Genomic DNA, 11,856 nt, shown 5'->3' with positions numbered 1-11,856 from the left:
ATATAGATGAGCGAAACAGCGTGTATTTTCATAGCGCTGACACCACTATTATAGGCATATACATGTATACATGAATTCATTTTGTCTGTTAATAGGGCAGGTTGTAGCAAATAACAGAGCATCGAAGCACAAGTACAACTGTCTACTCTACGGGAAAGTTCGTGAGAAAATATTATGCTATGCAATAGCAGAGCCGAGCAGTGGGGTGGGTAGGGTAGTGTAAAGAAGGCTAGGAGAAATGAGGGGGGGGGGGCGGGTAGAGTATATATATATATATATATATATATCTATATCTAGAGTATATATATATATATATATATATATATATATATTTATATATATATATATATATATATCTAGAGTATATATATATATATATATATGTATATACATATATCTAGAGTATATACATGTGATCTCTAGAGTAAGGCAAAATATGTCACCAAAACAGAACTATTATTGTTCGATACAGGTGGCAAACGCCTACAGTGGTATTACGATCTTTCGAACCTCTGGGCATACCATCAGCGTCCATAACCTAGTGGTTAGGGTGTCCGCATATGCAGCGTGAGGCCCGGGTTCGAATCCCGGTGGAGGCTGTCTTTTCCACCGTTCCATCATCGTCATCATCATCATCATTCACACTTCACAGTTTGTCCCCGCATAACCTACATTTCTGTTACTAATGTTAACAAAAATCCTCGGCAAAAGTCATGAATGTTACTGTATAGTTGCCGTTTTTCCAATTTAGCAATTCCGTAAGTCAGACTTATCCATGAATTTTATGCTAATCGATTTTTTTACACCTACTGATGGGAATTTCATTTGGAAACAGACAACGAACCCGGCGACGAGAACCACATATAAATAGTACTTTGAAATTGTCGTATAAGTAGGCTATACCGCTGTTGTAAACGATGACTTTATATGCAGTATTTGGAACTGTGAGTTATCACCGTTAAACAGTACATTGTAGGTATAAATTAATGATTAATTAATGATTAATGATCCTTAAATTATATGTGAAAATATCTGGAATTTTCCTAAATATGATAATGACGTGGTCACCTTATTCGTGTACGCTCGGCTTAATTTACACATTAATTCTATGCCATCGTTTTATCAATTCAGAAACATAAACAAAAAATTAAACTTAAGCTAAATTTAAATTAGGTTCGTAAAACCACCAGGGCTCAAAAGAATGAATTTATTCTTTATAGTCTCTACCAAATTTACCAATCATCTTATACCCCACAAAGTGGTTTGCTTGTTTGCGAGCGCTGTTGCTATTGTTGGCGAGGATTTTTGAGGGATTAACTAGGCCTAGGGACCAAGGTATTCATTTATTATAGTTTTAATCAAAGGTTAATAACAGTATAGACGAAAATTGTATTTATTTATTTGTTTTTCCACAAAAGTATAGAGTGGAGGGAAGTCTTCCATAAAGCTTAAAAGCTTAACAGTGTGGAAGACTCCCTGAAGAAAGAAAAGGAAAGCAAAAATATAAACAGATATACATAAATATAAATACAAATTAAATGTTCAATATATATATAAAGTAATTACATACTGGTATAATTTGGTAGTAGTCAGTAACTAGCTATTATTTCCTTACATAACCACTTCTTAAAGGATGTGACTGACTTTTTACTCTTTAAATCGTTCGTTAGAAGATTCCATGTTTTTGTTGCACGGTTTTGTAGGCTTAAAGTTTCAATGGTGGTATTGTAGAGATTATGGTGGGCATGATTAGCATGCCTCGTGTTATGATTATGTACATCTCTGTTACTGGTTAAAAAAAATAGTCAAAGGCAGCTGGTAGTAATCCATTCCAGATCTTGTAGGCAGATAATGCAAGCTTAACTTTAATGAGATTGTGCAATTTTGGTAAATTGAGTTTCTTAAATAGGGGACTGGTGTGCTCACGTGGGGCTGAGTGTGTTATGTGGCGAATGGCTGCCTTTTGGAGTATTATAAGATTGTTAAGGTTGGTGTTGTATATACCAGACCAAATAATGGAACAATAGTTCAGATGCGGGACAATCAGGGTCTGGTATAGTGTTTTCCGATAGATAATATTTCAACTTAGATAATTTGCCAACATTACAACATTCGTTTATAATAATGTTTGACGTAACTTATAACTATTTAAAAGGACACATGTATGCATATAGGCATGCATAATAAACTACATTGTGTTGTTATTTCAGTATCGAAAAGACTCGTACAAATTGACCAAAATCAACTCGATGAAATTTAATTAAAAATAGTCATAATTGTGATAACGAATCATCAATGGTCTCTCATCTCCTCGATGAGCGCTTTTTATATTAGTCACGGTGTTAATTGTCTCTTACATGCAAAGGATATGCCCTGTATAAACATTATTCAAATATTCCAATGACGCCCAAGGTTTTTTGGGGGAGGGGGTTGTGGGAGGATGGGGGGGGGAGAGGAAGAGGACGATAAAGTTGATGACTATGTTGTTGTAGTTTGTCCTTGTTGTTATTGTTATTGTTGTTTACTTTAATGAATGATTAAAGCTCGAAATGATACAAACTAACATACTGTTACTTCATTGTTTCCAATTAACTATAAGTAGTAAATTGAACGCCCTACATATAAACACATTTCATAACGTAACCTTTGACATATAAAGTATAAAATAGGTAATCTGCACAACTTTTAATGAAATTGTGGTGCATGAACCTTGAAATATTTCACGCCAAACGCTTTTGTTTATACCTTTTGTCATTCTGGTTGTGGAATATCTGTGATTCATACCCTAGTTTCTGGAGCTGTGATAAAGCTCTCCGTTGATTCGATTAAAAAAAAAATTGGGGTAGAATTGGATCTGCTAGGTGAAAGGTGACAAACCATTGTAGTGACGTCACACGTATAGCCATTGTGTTCGGGTATTGATTAATCTATTTTTTTTTCAAAGTGAACGTAAACCGCAATGTGATTACATTTTTAATGTTTAATACATTCTTCAAAATATCCGTCAGTATAACTACCTGACGAGACGGGGATCAGGGGCTCGATCAGGCTGATCCTCTGACATCAGCGGGATCAACGGGATCAAGATATACAGCCCCCGGCTCCTGGGTAAATGAGTTGACCCCGGGATAACATGTGATAATTGATAGTTTATGTCTATGTAAGGTACTTCAGGAAAAAACGAAGACCTTATTCAAAGTGACCAGGGGACATATTTTTCCCACAGGGCCCCACCTAGCTCTCGACGTCACTGGGTGAAGGAACATAGGAGAGGCATGCATAGGTCACTTTATACATATATAGCCCATTATGTGGGAAAGAGCCCCAACCCACACGTCTAACTCCCCACCCCACCCACCCCATCCCGTCATTTAAGGTGGTGGGTAAATTAAGAAAATGATGATAACCTACAGATATATAGAGTGATACGTGTATGTGTGGTTTCCAGGCATATTAGTTATTTCCCCCCACCAACACCCCTACCCCACCCCACCTCACCCCACCCCGTCAGTTAAAAAGATGGGTAAATTAAGAAAATGATGATAACCTACAAATATGTAGAATGATACGAATATGCGTGGTTTCCAGGCATATCAGTCATTGTCCTATACGACATAAGGCAGTACCTATATTAGGCGCGACCAACAGTATGTCGTGAAGCATTTCTCGTTTGGTGAAGCTGAGGGGTTTTCCATACAGATGTCGGCTATTGTTTGTACAGGTATCGAAGCTTAGCTACATATTTTGTCTAACATCAAGTCCATTGTCCAAGCTAGCTTTTATACGCATTCCTTGTATCGATTCTGAGGAGTTGGGATCTAGTGGATCGTGATCCAGACCTAATGGAAGTTTCTGGGTCGCAAACAAATTTATGTTTGTTACATAGTATTACAAAGTGGATCGACGAAGATTCTACTTTTTTATCTTGTTACGTACAGAGCTCCCTCTCTCTCTCTCTCTTACCGTCCTATATAAATCACTCGGTCACATTGATTAATGCCAGTTAATTGAAGACGGGGTATGGGCATAGGTATAGGCGTAGGAGACGGGGGGGGGAGCAAGGGGTGGGTTTGCAGCCCCCAACCAAATATTTTTGTGAAAATTCGGGCAATATGGTGAGAATTTTTCGGGCACCCACTGAAAGAAAAATAAATTGCAATGTGTTTTTCAATGGTTAAACTGATATTTTTATTATCATTATTATTGTAACGACTTTCCCAAAAGTTATAACCAATGTGGAAGGGTAAAAACACGGCAAATGATTGTATGTAATTGGCATGCGATGTAAAAAACCCTATATAATATGCACATTGACATGTTGAACGCGCGCGGAGCGCGCGAAAAATGTTGGTCATACTAATCGGGCAAGTCTTTACAGTCCCCCCCCCACCCCCAATCAACTGGGCTCCTACGCCTATGGGTATAGGGCATAGGTATACGTAAGTCTCTAAAACCCCTTGTCCAAGTGCAAGCTCACTCATCTTTGGCTGCTCAGAAAACACCTATCAGAAATAGACCCGACCTTTTGCCAGGCATAGAATTTCAATAGTTTAGCCACTTGTTACCAAAACAGCGAGTCCTTAAAACATTCACTGGCTAAAATCAAGTATCATGGGCCTTCTATTCTTGAATTATGTTCAGCACACATCAGTTGGATATACAAGCTTTCGAGAGCAGCCCCAAAATAGTTGCTGATAATAAGCAGTAGAATGGGTCTTTTGTTACGTATAGAAATCATTCTCATTCTATGACAGAAAGATTGTTAACCGACTTGTCCTGTATTCTTAATGTCTTCCGGCGAAAATTTCAACTCTCCCTTTCTTTACTACTGCCAAATGGCAAAATCCACGGGCATGAATTATGAGGCTTTGCAACGTTAACGCATGTCCTGTGTGCATCATCCATTCGAGGTAATCGATTCATCAATTTCTTTCTAAATATTACCACGGAAACTGATGCATGAATGAAGGCAGTACGGTTGCACACGTCATATCCGGTTCCATACTATAAATTGGAAGAAAGAAAAAAAATATGGCCTAATGATTATTTCTAATACTTGGAATTTGTGTCATCATGATGTCATTCACTAATGAGGAAAACATGCTAAATGTTGTGTAATGTTAGTTCTTCTCTTTCCTAAATGGTGATTATGTTCCCAAGTTTGTTGTGCATTAAGGAAAATTACAACAATGACCATCAAAGCAAAATGACTTTCTCAATTAAATATATCCGAAAGTTGATCCTATACGGATTGCATTTAACTACAGTTTACAGTGGAAGGTTGTAAAACAGGCGGTGCCGTTTACAAAATTATTTCACAGAACTCTTCATCCTTATGCATACGACCACCACACAAGCCCCCCCCAACCCCACCCCCTCGTACCCATATCCAAAGTCTAGTCGAAGGGAGAAAGAGCATTTCTCACAATGCTGTTCGCAAAGTTATCAACCTCTTCTATGGTAAAGTGCAAGCATTTCAAACCCTCTGGTGAAAATATATAATTCATGAAGGGGAGAGGGGGTGGGGGAGGGGTGGGGGAGGGGGAGCAAGACTGTCATCAACTCTCTATGCCCATAAGTATGTACAGCAAATTCTTGTCCAAACTTTTCTTGCATAAGGTAACAATCTTCGAGTGATTTCCGGTGTTGGTTTGTAGGTAATTTGTTTTTATTTTGAGGGGTGGGGTGTGGTGGGAGTGGGGAGGGGAGGGAAGTGGAGGTTGAGGTGGAGGTTGATGTGAAGGGGGTAATAGTGTATTGTCCATTGGCCAGTGTATGATTCTTAATCCTATAGAAATGCATGATAGCCTCGCATGTTTGATTTTCAATATTTTTTGGTTTCATTGTGAACCAACTTTTCACGTTTAACATTTTTGGAAACTTGGTCATGACAAACAAGTCAACCTTTTTTTGAAGTTGTGGGAAAACATAACCTTACTCAGCTATAGGAAAGAACCTTAACGCAGGAAAGAGCTCAACTATTGTACGAAAACACTGCCAACCGAACTGATTGTTCATATGCATCCGCCCTTCCATTGCACCAGGACAATACCATGTATTCGTATGGAATAAACTACCACCATACCTCAAATTATGCCGCTAATGTGCTCTCCTTCAAGCAGCTTCTGGGTAACTACATCTAATCCGGGCAAAGAAGTGCCAAACGTTATCAGGACATCCATCAAGATCAAGGTCAAGGATCATCACAATTGTTTTATGCCAACTGTAGTAGTATTATGATTCTCGACACACACTCAAAACAGATCCGACAGAAATGTCGTAAATGGCAAAAATGTCAAAAATCAATAGAATGAAACATTCGATTGTTCAAGCAGGGGGTGGGGGGGGGGATAAGTATTGATAGTAGCCGTTTTCCAATGCCCTTGCTAACTTGGGTCCCTTATATTATATTCACTGAAAAGTGTTTTTGAAAATATTGGTTGTGACAATCCGCAATGAGTGAACGGTTGCAGAGATATGAACTTCAAATTGGTGTATGCCAACCGACGTCACTCACCAGCTACGCACAAACACCCGTACATACCCACCCATACCCACACCGGCCACACGCACATGCACACACATATATGTAAATGTATAAATATATATATATATAAATAAATATATATATATATATATATATATATATATATATATATATATATATATATATAATATATAATATAAAATAATGAAAACCAAATATGCGAGACTACCTCGCTGATATTTCTATAGGATTACGAATTTTACACTGATCAATGGACAATACACTAGACCCCTCCACCTCCACCACCCCCCCCCCCACAAAAAAATTTCAGTCCAACTCTGACTACAATACGAATCTAAAACAAGGCATTGAATCAATTATATACCAACACTGTTGTTTAATATTTTCCCCCGCTTCAATAGTAATTCTTCATTCTTTGTACTTAAGAAGTACAACCAATGCCAACTATAGCTGTGTGCTTTTTTTTTTTTAATATTTTATTATGGTTGGATTAAAGAACCTTGTTCTCGTTTCTTTACGCTATTTCAATGCCTTTTCAACGCCATAGGTACAAGGTCGCCCTTTACTTAACAAATAAAGCTATAAATAGCACACTTCAGTGTAAGTTGTCGACCATTGTACTGGTATTGTATAACTCAGTAGCACGAAACCGCATTTACCATAGTACGCGGTGTGTGTAATTATTCCATATACATGATAACGCACCATATATAAGCGAGAACTACATTGTATGTCAACAAAGCGTTTAATAATAGTTGTGTTTCTTTTTCTTCTTTTTATACATTTTTTAATATATTTTGTTGGCAGACGACAGCCAGTCAGTCGCAGCGTTCTCAACGAAGGACTCCGTTTGATTGCGTATATACTATAGTCCTGGACAATGCAGGCCTGGCTCTTCCAGGGGTGTGATATAATATTTGCCGACGATTTAAGTACAGCCGCTAATGCAATTCGCTTTTGGAAATACCTACACATGGAAAATACAAGACAGAGGGTTTGAGCCGACTGAGGAAATGAACTTTTCCGGTAGTTCGCAACCATTGAATTTCATTGCCAAAAATATCACATGGCATGTCGTTGTGAAAAGGAAACCATTAAGGCTAGCTGCGGACCAAAATAGAACAAGAAGTTATTGCACTGAGCAGAGAGAAACAGTCTGCAACAATGTTTGAGAAACTCTTGTTTATTATACATACAGTGTAGCGATAAAAGCAATATAACTTTTTTTGTTTTTATTACTATTATTATTATATTGGAATCCGGGTTGCACTGTGTAGCCTACACATGTGTCAGGTAACTTTGTTTGATATAATTTAGTTGTGTAGAATAGTTCATGAGCCTCGTATGTGGAAATCTTGATCAGTTTAGAAAGAAATCTCGTGTTTGAATTTTATACACACTGTCGAAGTTGGACGGATGCGAGTTTGAGCAACGGTAAGCGTGCAACTATACTTAAAACAAGTAACTTTAATTCGGACTGTAGATTTGTTGGCAAAGTTACTCAGTACATGCTGATACCATGGTTAATCAAACAAAGAACAGTTTAATTACAGTGGCCAAAGATCGTTTGCGGAGTACATTGCCAGCGGATTGCCTTTAACATTTTCCTAACTTGTTTTCGTGGAATTATAACCAGTTGATTTACGTTGACCTGTAGAGAATAACCAACATATTGTGGGCTTATTATAAACAACAAGAGAGGTAAGTTATTTATATATAGCCTATGGCAGTCTACACTATTACTGCATATTATAGCACACAAATACGATGTTAGTTTAGGCCTAACAGGAATGTATTATTATAGGCCAGTTACACAGCAGAGTCCGATTATGACTAAAAATGAAATTTAGCATAGCAGCATTACAACAGCATTAGTCAGATTCCAGTCTATGGTATAGGCTATATATGCATGTACTATAATGCCTATGCAGAGAATAACAACATTAGTCAGATTCCAGCCTATGGTATAGGCTATATGCATGAACTACAGTATAATGCCTATGCAGAGAATAACAACGTTAGTCAGATTCCATTCTACGGATAGGCTATATGCATGTACTATAATGCCTATGCAGAGAATAATATATACAGCGGTATCGCATCTCAAAATGCTATTCAAACCTATCAAAATCCTGTAAACATATCCAAAGATACACAATATTTTTGTCGACGGGAGCCATAGTATTTTATAAGGGACATAATTCAGAACCTTAAAACTTAGCTACACTAATCTTGAATACTAATTTATTCCCTGACAATGTTTAATTTTTCACTACTCATTTCCCTATATTTATTAAAACTGGTCGAATGCGTGTGACAGTGTATTTAGCTATCGGATAACTTGTCAATATTAAATCTGACATATATGCCTATCTTTTTTTTTAATTTTTTTTAATTACCGTATACCAATTAAGGCAACCAACCCTAGTAATATACGTTAGGCTACAAATCACGTACGGTAGCCTAACTAACGAGGTTAAGTATGTACGCCTCTATAACAAACCAAAACAATTAGTTTGCAATTGATGTTATCACACTTTTGCTCTTGACAACAACAAAAAACACACAATAAAACACGTTCATTACACAAATATACGAAGTCTTCGATATAATAAAATCTTCTGATTAATAACTTTTCTCCTTAAGAGCACTCATGGCTATGACTGGTGGATGGTCCCCCACAAAGTCATCTTGAGAACCCTTATGAAATTTAACGCTATAAACTGAAATATGTATTCTAGAATCTCCAGGGGATATATAATGCTATAAATATTCATATTGGAACTGTTTTACCGAGTCGATGGTTATTACTCTAAAACTTAACTGTACGATGCACAACGCCGGTTGTATATATATATATTTTTTTTTACAGTTCGTGTAATCAATTCTTGACGCAGCTCAGTTTAGAACACTTTCATTGCACACGACATGCAGGATGCTTATGCGTTGGCCGGGTTGGGATTATGACTGTGGGCAGTTGCTATAGAGCGCGGAAAGTGAGGGTGGGGGAGGGGGAGGGGGAGGGAGGGGATCGAAAGGGGAATGGAAAAGAAACGATGTGTCAACACAGCAAATAGTTATTACTGTATGTCATATATCTCAATTGTAGCCTATCGTTAATGTTTCGCATGTACCACATATACAACATACTAGAGACGTGTTTTTTTGCGATTGTTTTAACTTCCCCTCCAGCCCCACCCCCCCCTCCCCCACCACCACCACCATTCCGCTTCCTACTTTTGACCTGATCTCGGAAACTTCCAATCTAGTAAGAATGGTTACCGGATTGAATTGGAATACAGTATAATAATTCAAGACTGAGATTTCAATCTAGAGTGATCGAAGAAAAAATCATGCGAAATAGGAAAGGTACAAGGTCCGAGAAGAGATATGTATAGTTGGTCTTTGTTAATCATAAATGTTAGATTAATATGATACATAAACTGTAGGGTAATCAATGTTATGCATATATTCATTATGGACTAGAAAGGCTGTACACAATTTTATATTCAGATTTTAGAATTGTTCAATAATTATTGTCTTTGGGAAGTAATGAATATTAAATCATATAAATAAAACTAACTCAATAAATGCATTTTCATTTAATGTTTATATGGGTATATTTCACCTCTTCTACACATAACATTTTTTTAAATGATATATAATGGTAGCACTTTATATTAAAGTATACGCCCGCTTGTTACTTTGACAATGTGGATCGATTTGTAGGTTACAATGTGAGTAACTTTGATACCAAAATAAAACAACATGTTTAATTAAAAGAAACAAAAAAACATTAAATGAACTTGACGGATTTTTTTGGTTCGTTGGACCTAACGGCCCTTTGACGTATTGTGTACAATGGAATTAAGAAAATACTTAGTTGAGAATTTCTAATTCACGGTTGAAATTGGGATTAAGAGTATTGACAAGGCTTCGAGCCTAACCTAGTTGTAGCCTATATCATGTGTATCGAGGGGTTGGTTATTCATTAAATATAGGAAGCTAGATATATCTATTACTTCTACATTAATAATTTATAAGAACGATATATATATATATCACCTTCAGACCTCGAATTTGACAATTTGCTCGTTTTATTTTCACTCTTCATGCATGCTCCACTTAATTTTTGAAGTTTGAAGAAGGTTTTACAATCTGTTTTCTCAATTTAATTGAATAATATCAGTAAAAAAAAGGGACAATAAGAGTATTTGCAATTGTAACGTGTTAATTTTAAAAATTGACAAGCTACTGGGCCTTTGAAGGTAGCCTATATAATAATATATATATATATATATATATATATATATATATATATATATATATATATATAAATATATATATATATATATATATATATATATATAATATATATATATATATATATATATATATATATATATATATATATATATATATATATATATATATATATATATATATATATATATATATATATATATAGATGCTTTGGAAGTGTTGTAAGCCTCGGTCTAAATGCTATACGTAGGCTAAACTTTTCTTCAAAAGATTCTGAATACTGGTTCTGACTACTTGGGAACTTGATTTTCTGTTGAAAGTCACATGGAAAAAAATATAAGAACACATTGTTTATTTAATTCCTTACATACTAGGGGTATGTGTGTGGGGGGGGGGGGGCGTGCACCATGCAGAATCAAGAATGTTTGATTATTCCACTTTGACTTAAGCGTGTTAAAATGTATCGTTATATGCCCAGTTGTGAAGATTATTTGAACCATTTGAAAGTTTGGTTTTAATCAAATTTACTTCTAAAAAAGTACCGAGTAAAGTTAATTACCAAACAAATAAACAACAACAGCAGCGAACGTTCAATAAAATCGGTTGTTCAAACAAATAAATAAAGAAAGACAAGCAAAACATACCACACACCCCCACCCCAAAAAAAAAATCACATTTTCGAACATTATTCATAAAATGGTTATGTTATGTGCAGTGTTTACTGTTTTGAAGTTACCGTATCTATTTTCACATTTTGATTAACCAATAAATTTCCTATTAAATCGATTTTATATTGAGACCTAGTAGCTAAATTATTAATTGTTCACAATGGAAGAGTTTTAATGCTTATTCGAAACATGTAAAAATAGCTAACGTGATCATTTCCAACATTTGATTTCAATTATTTTCATGGTTAGCTTATTTTTAACAGCGACTCCTCGTCATTTTGATACAAAGTATTAATTAGTTTAAATGTGATGAATATCACCTTGACATTTTCTTTTATAAATTATGAATATGTCACTCATAAATATGAGGAATTCATCGACATTTTTTAAAACTTAAAAATTTGTTGATAATCATTT

General features: G+C 35.9%; 1 protein-coding gene and 1 non-coding gene across 2 annotated transcripts in view; both read left to right on the top strand.

Moving 5' to 3' along the window:
* Positions 1-527: 527 nt before the first annotated feature.
* On the top strand, positions 528-599 carry Trnah-aug (transfer RNA histidin (anticodon AUG)). The gene has a single exon. It is a non-coding gene; the product is annotated as a tRNA-His (tRNA).
* A 6,519-nt stretch (positions 600-7,118) lies between these two features.
* LOC139975628 (guanine nucleotide-binding protein G(olf) subunit alpha-like) overlaps positions 7,119-11,856 on the top strand; it is a 47,857-nt gene continuing 43,119 nt past the window's right edge. The window contains exon 1 of the mRNA XM_071983687.1: positions 7,119-8,209. The gene's annotated coding sequence lies outside the window, so the exon portion shown is untranslated. The remainder of the gene's footprint in view (positions 8,210-11,856) is intronic.

The sequence above is a fragment of the Apostichopus japonicus genome, chromosome 11, assembly GCF_037975245.1.
Source record: "Apostichopus japonicus isolate 1M-3 chromosome 11, ASM3797524v1, whole genome shotgun sequence".
Taxonomy (NCBI): Eukaryota; Metazoa; Echinodermata; class Holothuroidea; order Aspidochirotida; family Stichopodidae; genus Apostichopus; species Apostichopus japonicus.
The sequence above is the reverse complement of the archived record's forward strand: the minus strand, read 5'-3'. Positions and strand labels throughout refer to the sequence as shown.